This window comes from Arachis ipaensis, chromosome B01 (assembly GCF_000816755.2).
Source record: "Arachis ipaensis cultivar K30076 chromosome B01, Araip1.1, whole genome shotgun sequence".
Classification (NCBI taxonomy): Eukaryota; Viridiplantae; Streptophyta; class Magnoliopsida; order Fabales; family Fabaceae; genus Arachis; species Arachis ipaensis.
This window is the reverse complement of record NC_029785.2, coordinates 69417577-69430851: the sequence shown is the minus strand read 5'-3', so window position 1 is coordinate 69430851 and position 13275 is coordinate 69417577. Positions and strand designations below refer to the sequence as shown.

Below are 13275 nucleotides of genomic sequence, written 5' to 3'. Positions count from 1 at the left end.
TTTCACTAATTCAAATCATAAAAATGAAGTACAAATAGACTTGCAAGAGGAAAATAGCTCATGAAAGCAGGGAACAAGGGATTGAGCATCGAACCCTCACTGGTAGTGTATACACTCTAATCACTCAAGTGTTTAAGGTTCGATTCTCTCAATTCTCTACTAACCTTGCTTTCTAAGGCTTGCTTTTCTTCTACCAATCAACAAAAATTTAATGCACAAATACGCAAATCAAGAGGTCTTTTAAGGGTTGTAATGGGGTTAGGGTCAAGGTAGGATTGTATTTGGTCAAGTGGACTAAAATCTGAATCCTTAATTAACTTAAACTTTCCACCTAACTTTAGACAATCCTTGTAATCATAATACCACATCTAACTATCCATTAACCATGTTTTCCACATATTCATGCATTCTAATTTCAAGTACAATACATATGCATTGCTTTCACCACTTACTTTGGGGCATTTTGTCCCCTTTTTCTTATTTGCGCTCTTTTTTTCTTTTTCTCACTTCTTTTTTTATATTATTTTTTTCTTTTCTTTTATTTTTCTCAATGCATATGATTAAATTATTGGATGCATGAATCATGTCCTAAACATTTCTTTCACATTTTCAGAAAATTCTAACATACTCAATTCTCAAACCAAATGTTTCCAAATTCTTCCCCACACTTAATTCATGAGCACTCTCACTAGTCTAAGCTAACTAAGGATTCAAATTAAGGACATTATTGTTTTCCTCTTAGAGTTAATGATGTGCTAAAGTAAAGAACAAAGGGGTATAATAGGCTCAACATTGGTTTGCAAAGAATAATGAAAGGGTAAGGCCATATGGGTATGTAAGCTCAGTGAAACAAAGGCCTCAATCATGTAAGTGTATGCATACATCAAATAATGGAAATATAGAGTTAAGCAAGACAAAGATCACAATTTTAGAGAGAAAAACACACACCAAAAATGAAATATTGGTTGGTAAAATGCAACCAATTCAAATAGGCTCAAAAAATCTCACAGGTTTTGTGTGTTCGAGCTCTAAACCATGTTCCAGTATAATATTTCTTCAAACAAGTTTAATATTAAATTTTATTCAAATTAGTGAAATGCTCTAAAAGGTTTCTTGAAAAAGAAAATATTACTTCAACCAAGTGATAAAATATGCATAAAATCAAATAATCATGCAATCAAACATGCAAATGCAACAACTAACAAGGAAAATAAACCATTGGTGTTGAGATAGAAGAGTAACTAACCCATGGAGATCGGTATCGACCTCCCCACACTTAAAGATTGCACCGTCCTCGGTGCATGCTGAGATGTGCAGGTGGACGGGTTGTTCCAACTGGCGCTTTTCTCCAAAGATTGTGTAGATGGACTTGTCTTGTTTTCCCATGTAAACGTCTTCCGATTCCCTTCTGGGTGGCCATCCTGAAAGAAAAAGGGAAGAAAAGTAACCCAAAATAAAGATAGAAAATAAATAAAATATGGGTATTAATACCAGATGATAAGGGTCTCATTTACATGGAAGCTTCAACATGTTCGTGAGAAAACAATAGAAGCACATGGCATATCAGTGGTGCAGAAATTGCAAAAAAGGGGAGGAGTGTGGGTAATGAAAATATCAATATAAGTTCATGTCAATGCAAATAAAGTGCAAGTATCATAAAAGATTGGCATTGGCAGATAATTAATATCATCCCACAGTGTAAAATAAGTCACTAAGCACCAAAATAATTCAAGAAAGGATGCAATAGTTGAATAAGAACATTTAACACCAATGGTAAAATAATAAATTTAGAAAAGAAAAATAAAAATATGCACAAATTTAAAATACAATGAATGAAATATGCAAGTAAATTAAGTAAAATAGAATGAAAGATAAGAAGAATGGGAAGGGAAAGAAGGGAAGAAGAAGTAAGTAAGAAAGGAGGGAGGAAAAAATTAGGATTGGGGAAGAAAAGATAAGATTTTAGGCAGATTAGGTTAAGCTGTGCGGCGTAAGCGACGCGGACGCGTGGGGTACGCGTTCGCGCGGATGGCGCTTAGAGGAGTCGACGCGGTCGCGTCGGTCACGCGGACGCGTGACTCATTTCGTGCTACTGGCGCGAGGGCAGCCTCGCGTTCACACAACTCTCTGTTCGAAACTCTTTTCGCCAAATTTTTGGGTGACGCGGTCGCGTGGTTGACGCGATCGCGTGGATGGCCTTATTTCCAATATGACGCGGACGCATGGGTGACGCGTTCGCGTGGGAGGACTTGGGCTTCTAGCACGAGTCTAGCCCTACTCCAGCACAACTTTCGGCCATGCACTCCTTTTACGTCGATCTGTTGGAGCACGTGTTCGCGTGGGCGACGCGGACGCGTGGGAGGCTGTTTTCCAAATGACGCAGACGCGTCATCGATGCGGTCGCGTGGATCAATTTTGTGCAAAAGGCACGCCTCCAGCCATGCTTTCGCGTGACTCTCTGTTCACGTTTCTTTTCTTCTAAACGCACTGGTGATGCGGACGCATCGGCGACGCTGTCGCGTCGCGTGCGATTTTTTTATATATATATATGCAGTATGCAGAATGCAATGCTAATGTAGATGCAATAAATAATTCTAGGTTCAATGAAAATAAAATAAAATAAAATAAAAACAAACAAAACGAAATAAAATTGAAAAAGGAACGATCATACCATGGTGGGTTGTCTCCCACCTAGCACTTTTAGTTAAAGTCCTTAAGTTGGACATTTGATGAGCTTCCTGTTATGGTGGCTTATGCTTGAACTCATCCAGGAATCTCTACCAGTGTTTGGAATTCCAACAGCCTCCGGGGTCCCAAACTAGGCACGTAAAGCCTTTGAGCAGCTTCAAACAGATTTTTAGGCTCCCAGGGTGTTGGATGTCAGAACAGATTCCAGGATCCCAAACCTTGCTTTTGCACCCGTCTTCATGTTGATCATCATGATTCCATCCGGGTGGCAAGCAATCTGAATTCTCACTAAAGCGGCCAACCAACTTCCTAGACCCATTCAGTTGAGCTTTACACCAACCCTTGCATTTAAACCTTGAGCACACAACCATGTTGAACCTTGCTTGACAACTCCAACCACTAACCATCTTCCTCTTACTCTTAATGTCACAAAGAGCTCTAAGTTGACCATCCGTTTCTAGTAGCCCATATTCAAGTGGAATTAGAAAGCTAAGGGATATGAATTTTACCCACTTGAATGTTGTGAAGGATGATGGCAACTTAGGGGGAGGGGTTTCTAACGAACTTGCAAGCTCCACTCCTTTGTGTTCTTCTTTGACAATTACAACCTCTTTGCAAACTTCTTCAATATCAACCTCTTCCTCTTGGTAGCTTTCTTCCAATTCAATCTCTTCTTCATTGTTTACCAAGGGCATGGGAGGTTGTTCTTCTTCTTTCTTAATCTCCATCTCTTGACAACCTCTTCGAAGTCTTCAACTATGATATGCCTTGGAGGTTGTACACCCTCCTCAGCATCAATTTCAATCGCCTTGGAAGGAGGTTCTATAACCTGACTTTCCCATGGAGGTTCAGCATCTCCTAAGTCTGCAACCACTTTTTCCTTTTTAATAATTACTGCTTTGTCCAATAGTTTTAATATAAAATCGTATTCATCCTTGATGATTTTCTTTCCATGACTAGTCAATTCCTATGGAAAGACTAGAGTTATTGGAGCAACTCCCAATTTCAACCACTGCTTTATTTGACAACTCAAGCGTTACCAATTACTTAACCAAAGCCAAAAGGGAAGAGAATCTACTTGAATGAAAATAATTTGGATAAATCGAAAGCATTCATAGCATAAATAAAACAATCATAAACTGAAATACCTCAAATAACCTTAATTAAGAAAATCATATGTAACATGGAAGAGTTCACAAATTAAATTGGGAAAATAAATAAAAGGATCATTGAACCTGATAAAAAGAAACAATCATCAAAGTAAAGAAATCCTAAATCCTAATCCTAAGAGAGAGGAGAGAACCTCTCTCTCTAAAAACTACATATAAATCCTAAAATTATGTATTGTGAGCTTGTTCGATGAATGGATGCATTCTCCACTTTATAGCCTCTAATCTGTATGTTCTGGGATGAAAACTGGGTCAAAAACAGCCCAAAATCACTCCCAGGATTTCTGGTACGTTCAGGTTGCGGCAAAGCGACGCGGAGGCATCGTCCACATGTTAGCGTGGATTGCAGTTTTACAGATGCAACGCGAGTGCGTCATTCACGCATTCGCGTCACCTAGCATCGAGGCAGCTATGGCAAATTATATATCGTTGCGAAGCCCCGGATGTTAGCTTTCCAACGCAACTGGAACTGCAGCGTTTGGACCTCTGTAGCTAAAGTTATAGCCGTTTAAGTGCGAAGAGGTCCGGCTGGACAGCTTAGCAATTTCTCCAACTTCTTGTATTCATTCCCCTTTTGTATGCTTCCTTTCCATCCTCTGAGCCATTCCTGCCTTGTAATCTCTGAAATCACTTAACACACATATCAAGGCATCTAATGGTAATAAGAGAGAATTAAACATAGGGAACTTAAGGCCAAAGAAGCATGTTTTCAATCAAAGCACATAATTAGGAAGGAAAATGTAAAACCATGCAAATAGTATGAATAAGTGGGTAAAGAGTTGATAAAAACTACTCAATTGAGTACAAGATAAACCATGAAATAGTGGTTTATCAAAGTCACTATACACAACAAGGGAAGCAGGAGGAAGAGCATGTAGCAGCCGATTGATCCACCAGATGAAGGTTAAAATCCGAAGTCACCATACGCCCCCGTTGCTCACCTTTAGTTGCACCGCGGACGGTGCAAATCCTTAAGTGTGGGAAGGTCGTCTCCAATTGGCAATCTTGGCTGACATACTCTAATCCTAACACTTTCATCTTCTTTTTCTGAATTCTTAGTTGCATTTTTCTTCTTGGTTTTTATATATTTTAGAGCTTTAATTACATTCTCTCTTAGTTTGTTGCCTTTCTTTGCATATATATAATAAGCTTAGTTAATATAATGAAATTTTTCCAAGAAAAAAACATTCTTGATAGGGCATTCATATCCTAATTGATTTGAGTTGGAACTTTTGATTGAAACTTGCTTGAAATATATTGTGGAATATATTTTTGAGTTATGAACACACAACCTTGTGAGTTTTTGAGCCTCATTATGTGGTTACATCATATAACCACTATTTTTATCCTTGTGTGTGCTATTCTCTTTTTATGATTGCAATCTTTGACTTGTTTGATTCTTTATGTCCATTGTTTGATGTATATATGCATTTATATGATTGAGGTCATCTTTTCATTAAGCTCACTTGTCCCAAATAGCCTACCCTTTTATCTTCCTTTGTTGACCAACTTTGAGCCTATTTCAATCCCCTTTTTGTTCTTAAAGTTAGCACATTACTAGCCTTAAAGTGCAAAACAAATAAATGTCCTTTATTTGGATCTTTGATTAGCTTAGTCTAGTGAGAGTGTATCATCTAAGTGTGGGAAAGTTTGGGAGCTTTGGTTGAGATAAAAGTGGATTTTTGTACCTTGTTGAAAATCTTAGGAATTAGGTATATATTCATGCATCAAATGCTTAACCTATATGCATTGTCACTTTTGTATATATATTTTAATTTGAGAAAAAAATAGAAAGGAGACAAAATGTCCCAAAGTAGAATAACAATAACAATGTATATGAGTTGTGATTGAAAAGGAAAATGCATGAGTGTGTGAGAAAAGTGAGAAATAGGTAGTTAGGTTTGCTTTGAGTTGTATAGGTTGTTAAGTAGGTTTGATGAGAGCTTAGACTAGTCAAAGATTCAAATTTGAAGCTCACTCAACCACATATAACCCTACCTTTACCCTAGCCCCATTACAACCATGGAAAAGCCCTCATGATATTTGTATGCATACATTGAATAAGTGTTGATTGTTAGATGAAAGAAAAATCTTAGAAAGCATGATTAGAAGAGAAATGAGTGAATTGACCCTATACACTTGAGTGATTAGAGTGGATACACATCCGGTGAGGGTTTGATTGCTCAATGACATGTTTTCACCTATGCTTAATTGCTTATCTTGCAAGTTGTTAATTCTTTTCAATAACTCTAATCAATTATGGATTTGACTTGATTTAGATTGCTTTAGCCTTATGTTCATATATGCTTTCTTGGAAATTGATTTATTTTGACTAAGTAGTTGCATTCATATAGATAGATTGCATATAGGTAGTTTCCTTACTTTGAATAAATATAATACCCCATGTTTCCTTCTTGAGTATAGCTTGAGAACATGCTATGGTTTAAGTGTGGGGATGTGATGAATCCACATTTCATGGTAATTATTTGCTTTATTTGGGTGGATTTCATCAACTTTTCCTACACTTATTCAATGAAATAGCATAGTTTCATGATTTCTTCCTAAATTATGCTTGAAAGTGAAAACATGCTTTTTTAGGCCTTTTAATTACTAAATTTTATCCACTTTAATCCTATATGATGCCTTGATGTGTTTGCTAAGTGATTTCAGGTTTCCAAGGCAAGTATGGGTTAAAGAAGTGAGAAAAAGAGCATGCAAAAGAGAAGAAACCATGAAGAAAATGGAGTTTGGAAGTTCAGCGATCCGTGTGTGCGCACAAATACTGCGTGCGTGCGCACAAGTGCGAGTCAGGCGATGCCTACGCGTGACCCATGCATATGCGTGACACGAGTCACGTGAGCTCATTAATGCAAAATCGTTGGGGGCGAATTCTGGGCCTCCAAAACCCAACCCAACTCATTTCTGAAGCTATTTCAACCCCAATTCAAGTGGAAGCAAGGGGGCAATTAGGTTTATCTTTTACATGCTTCTTCTCTTAGTTTCTAGAGAGAAAAGCTCCCCCCTCCTGTAGAATTAGGTTAGGTTTAGTTTAATTTCCTTTAATTTCAGTCTTTAATTCTTGTTTTGATGTAGTTTCCTATATGTTTTCATGCCTTCTTGTCTTTATCTTCTTTATTTCTCTTGTAATTTCCCTTATTTTGTCTCTTTCATGTTATGAACACTCTTTGTTAATTTTAATTTCTATTAATGCAATTTATGTTTTATGTTCATTTAATGCTTCCTTTAGTTGTTGTTATCATTTTCTTGCTTTTGGTAGTTAGCTTTTATTTTTATGCAATTTAATTTGATTTATTTTTCGTGCACACCAAGTGTTTGATGAAATGTTTGGCTTAGTTTCAACTTAGTTTTTCCTCACTCTTGGCTTGAAATTAATGACTTTGGTGACCCTTGAGTCATTGATGTCCATTCTTGTTTGATATATTAGAGTAGTTAGTTGATTTGATTTCTCTTGACTCTAAGTGACCCCATAGTGTTGACTTATGACTTAGGGATTGGAATTAACTATACCTATTTGACTTATCTTCGATGTAAGGTTGACTAAGTAGGATTAACTCTTCATAACCATCATGTTTTTGTGGTCAATGGCTAGGATAGGTAACCTTAGTTCTCAATTACTTTTCAAGAGGTTTCTTGCATTTTAAGTTTCTTTCCCTTGCATTTTATTGCATTGACTTTTATTTCTTGCATGTTTAGTTTTCACACTCTTTGTTGAGAAATTGGGTTTTTGGGTAGAACTGAGTTGTGGATGTCCATTCCGCATTGTGTGAGGATTGTTAATTAGTTCGGTTTTCCTTAACTCTAAGTGACCCACTAGTGTTGACTTAGGACTTAGAGATTAGAATCAATTATGCCCTTTTGACTAATTCTCAAGTAGGATTGACTAATTAGGATTAATTCCACACAATTGCAATGTTTGTGGTCCATAACTAGGATAGGAATCCTTAATTGCCCAATTCTCACCAAGAGCTCTTTTTAGTACTTAATTTCTATTTTCATTGCCTTTACTTGCTTTCCTTTAATTCCATGCATGCTTATTTAATTTCAGGCTATTTACATCTCTTGCTCTCTTGCTTTCCCAATTCCCATGCTCCCTCATAGCTAATGATATGACATTTCATTGCAACTCCTAGGGAAGACGACCCGAGAGTCTAAATACTCTCGGTTTATATTTGGTTTGAATTGTGATAACATTTGATTGATGATCAATTGTTGGGTTTGGACTATACTTGCATCATCAATCCTATTTTTACTGTAAAAATCCAAACCTATGCTCTTGGCCTTCTATCAAATTTGGCGCCATTGCCGGAGAGTTGCAATGGTGTTGTGTTTTTGGCTATTGTTAATATGTGAATATGTGAATAGTTTGCTTTTGCTTGGTTGCTTGTTTTTGTTAATTTTAGGAGTTTATTTTGCTTGTTCTTACTATCTTTTATTTTTATTTCCTTTTTCTCCTATGAATTCTCACCCATTGAATTGTGAGTTTTGTTGCTATTGTGTATAGGAATTGGGAATTTCACTTGCTTGTTACCTAGATAGAATGCAAGGAACTCACAATAAGAATTGGGTGTACAAGCTTGGAAATCTCAATTGCCTTGGAAAATGCAAGCTTAGGTGAGAGCTTCTCAATAAAGTCCAACTTAAGGACATTAAATCAAAGTGCTAAGTGGGAGACACTCCACCATGGTAACAGGTCGTCGAATTCACGGGTATAGTCAACAACGGACATATTCTTTTGCTTCAGTTGCATTAACTCCAACTCCTTTGCAGTGCGAAGTGCATGTAAGAAATATTTCCCGTAAAGTTCTGTCTTGAATCTATTCCAAGGAATATCTGTCAACTCCATCTGCAAGGTATGATATAACTCCTACCACCATTTCTGAGCATCTCCTCTAATATGTAAGTCACTATTTCCACTGACTGTACTTCATTAACGTGCTGAGTGTATAAAAACCTCTCCACGTCTTGAAACCACCGATCAGCCTCTAACGCATTGGCATTTCCATTAAACTGAGGTGTACCACTCTTGAGGAAATCAGTAAGGGTCATAGACCTGTAGTATTGACCTACATTGCTTGTACCAGCACCCAGGCTTCCATCTCGAGGTCTTTGCATCGATTCAATCCTAAGGTTTTCGCTCTGGGCACCTTGCTCGGATCCGCGAGACGACATTTGGTCCCTATTCACACCAAACAATTGATATTAAGGTGATCAGTCTCAATATCCCAAGTTTAATGCTTTAAAGTCCCAAATGCATGCTCACGAACATGTATGATACACATACCAGTCGGATATCCTAGGTAGCACATAGTCACACACAGAGTATGCACAGAAACATAGTCTGTCCGTCTCTCAGGCTCTACAGGAGCGAACTGCTCTAATACCATAATGTAAAACCCTACCACACAGAGCTTTATACTTATGATGTAAAACAGAGGTAGCGAGGTGCTACGACTTCTAAAATTAAAATACATACATAAATTAGTAGAAAGAATATAATAAACTAGGAGCCTTGGAAAATGGGTAAAACAAAATCGCGAAATGAAAAGCGCAACGCTCCGGAAACGGAATAACTTTCATGTGAAGAGAACTATAACTATTAAACATCAGATAATAAAAGTAGGAACAGAGAGCCAAGGATACAAAATAACAAGCTCCTAACTTAGCCCGCGAAGTCAAGGCTGGCCGGAGAATATTTACACATATATACATACATAACCAAAACCTAGATGTACAAAAACAAAATCTTGTCTCTCCATAAACCTCTAAGAGGATCAAAAGAGCAAGATATGTGGAGAAAAGCTAAGTACATATATATACATTGCTGTACAACAAAATAACCCGGTAACCACTTCGCAGGAGTCCAGATGCCTAACGAGATGCCTCCCTACCTACATCTGAAAAATAACAACATAGTATGGGGTGAAAATCAGAGGTTCTCAGTTTGGTAAAGGTGCCATACACATAATATATAAGGTCCTGGGAATGTCAGAGGCAATTCTAGAACACTGACACTCAGATCATAGAGGCTAAAGTATTAAATAGAAGCCATAAAAGGTGGTTCTCTAAGAGTATCTAAGCTTAACTTAACCTTAAAATCTAAGTTCCATACTGCCATACCTCCACACTTCCACCTTCGTCAGCATTTCACAGATAAATAAACAGATAAAAGCAAGCACAAGAAAGTTACAAGTACTGCAGGTAACAAATATACATTTAGCATGGCAAGTACATTTAGGCACACCCAGTTAATGCACAAACAAGTAATTTAAGTAGTATGCATTAGATGCAAGCCTGTCCTATGGTTGATGAGGCTCATCTGTCGGTTATCCAGCCAACCTGACAAGTTCGAAAACCTTATAATGTCCCTCGACGTGCATCCCCAAGAGTCTATACATAGCTTTTTCTTAAAAAATCAATATTTCTCAATGGGGCTTAACATTCCCGGGAATTTATAAGTGTCCGGTCACCCTTACGTCATAGGGTCAACAGAGTATCGAGCTTTCAACCTGGTACACGTGGTGGCAAGTCACGGTACTTTACCCAGGGAATCTCGTATCTCAGATCATTTAATCATTCAAGCTAAGTATCATACATGATCATTCATTTGATTTATCAGGCGAAGTATCATATGTGATTATCCGTAACATTTCATAATCAATTCATCACATTTCAACTTTACTTCATCTCCAAGTTATCCCCACTTCCTAGCTTCATCTGATTGTCAGGTTTAATACTATTTTTAACGACTAAAGGAATGAAAATAGGGGTTTAGAAGTTCAAAATAAGGTTTAACACACCAAAAACCATGTTTGCTGAAACAGGGGCCACGCGTAAGCGTGGGAGTGTGAAGATACAACTCGCGCGCGCATCCCTTGTCATGCGTACACGTAGGTGAGTACCTCATGTCACGCGTACGCGTGAGCCATACGTACGTGTGGACATGCCTGCTGGCTTATTACGCATATGCATAGGGCTTTTCGCGTACGCATAGTCAAATTGCATGCCACGCGTACGCGTGGGCCATGCGTACGCGTGGACATGCGTTTTTCCATAAAAATTAGATCAACCAGAGAGCTACATAAACATGGAAAACTCACCTGCATAATTACATATTACACCCCAAAACTTCTGACGAGCATAACTTGATCGTTTTAAATTGTTTTTCTTCCGTTCTTCGAACGGCATAAACTTCACGGAACCAATTTTCACTTAAAACAACTTGGAATTAATTTGGGGTTCCGGAAGCCAAGTTATAGCCCGCCGAAATTCAGCCCAAAAACCACTTTTGCAAACTCATTAAACCTCATTTTCAATCAACATTTCCGTTCTATTCTTTATCCAACCTATCATTACCAATCCAAACACCAGCAGCAAAATTCAACAAAGCACTACATCATCTCATCAACCACCATTCAATAACCTTACACAATTTCATATTTCAACAACTCCATCATACTTTCCTTCAATAAAATTTTAACCATATAATCAAATCACTAATTATCCATCAATCATCAAACCAACATGTTCATAACAATTTACTAAACCTCCACACAGGTAGGGAAGGCCCAAAATACTTTATCAAACATGCTACTATCACGCACCATAAAGGTGACAATCATAGTACGGTACAGCCCTAAACTCACATATCGTTCTGGGACAACAACTCTGCAGTGCTTGCAGCAACCTCGGCACCTTATTGTATGACTCCTCCCAATCACCATACATCTGCGTAATAGCCTTTTACTTTGCCATCCAGACCTTTTTGTATGAGGGTTTGAAGTGATAGCTTTGCCTAACTACATCTTGTAGAACAGAAATATTGACGGATGGGCTGGATTGTATCAACGGCAGGATGACACTGTAGATGAGACTGTTGTCCAACTGTCGATGGTCTTGGGACAGGGTGGGTGCTAAACACTTGTACGCTCCTCCAACCTTATGCACCTCCCTAACGAAATAACACATACATGGTTTTCAGAAAAACTACTGTCGTTGTTATCCGCAACATACTCCTCGTCAGAATCCCACCATCAATGTCCATGTCTTCCACTGCATGTAGCAGTGGTGGTGCGAGAGGAGGGTCGTCTTGCACAAAATTCGATTGGCCAGATCTACCGCCACCAATATCTCACCTACCTCCGTAGAAAGCTCCATCACTTGTTCTGCCATGATTCTCCCATGGATATCAAACATGAGGTGCACATGCTCGTTGCCATGGAGGCAAAATAGACAAAATTGAAAAACTCAATTTTTCATCTGTGCTAATACCCCATCCTTCCAATCTCTTTTCTCCCGCTACCACCAATACTACCCAATATCAGACTTTTCAACTCCGATAAAGAACTTATTCACTGGGTACGCAACAGAATGGGATTCTGGCACTCAAATATCATGCCAGTATCACTGTTTCTCATATGGCAATTGGGATATACATTTACAACCACATATCCACTACTACTAGACATTTTGACTTATTTTTCAAAAGAAAAATGGAAGAGAAGAAGAAGTGAAATGTTTGTGGAGAATAGAAAAGGCTGCACATCCTTTTATAGCTGCTAAAAATTTAAACAAAAAATTTAAAAAAAATTTATAAACATTATATATATATATATATATATATATATATATATATATATATATATATATATATATATACCTGCATTCCAACTTATCCTATCGTCATCTAGCCTAAGTTTTCACAGAACATTATATATTAAATGTAAGAAACCTAAGCCATACCTTGGCTGATTTCCACGTAGCGACTAAAGTAATTTAATTAAAACCAAGACAGCCCCTCAAAAGCTCAATAAACTCTAGGCTCAGCTTCCTCGAAGTTCCAATATTCACAATTTCAAGCTCCAATTATTTATTCACAACCTATTACACATATATAACACATATATACCTAATTTGATTTCCAAAACACAAATTCAGAATATTTAGATAGAATTATTATATCCTCACCTTACCAAAGCTTCACATAAGCAAGAGTAAACATTTTCCTCAAGCTAATTGGATCCTAAAACATCAAAGAACAAAGAAATTCAATATCCCCACTTAATTTTCCAAAATTGGGGGAAGAGGTGACTGAGAACAATAAGCGAGTTACCTATGAAATTGTTCTGGTAGAAATGTAGAGCTCGACACGGTGGTCACGTGGCCGCAAACGGTGCGGCGATTAGAGCTCGGACGGAGGAGTTACGGCGTTTTGAATTACCGTAAGTGTTTCGGTATGCTTCTCTTCTCCTTCCTCCTATTGCGTTGCTGCCTCTGCTGTGTTTGAAGAAAGAAATGAGCTTTAAGCTCATTTAATGGGTTGGTCTGGTTTGGGCCCGATTCAACCGGTTTGGTCCGTTCGGTCCAATCTTGGACCGATTTTTTCGAAATTAATGTCAAA

General features: G+C 37.9%; 1 long non-coding RNA gene across 1 annotated transcript in view; it reads right to left on the bottom strand.

Moving 5' to 3' along the window:
* Positions 1 to 9928, bottom strand: part of LOC110271393 — a 29170-nt gene extending 19242 nt beyond the window's left edge. The window contains exon 1 of the long non-coding RNA XR_002362101.1: positions 9838 to 9928. This is a non-coding gene — a long non-coding RNA (uncharacterized LOC110271393). The remainder of the gene's footprint in view (positions 1 to 9837) is intronic.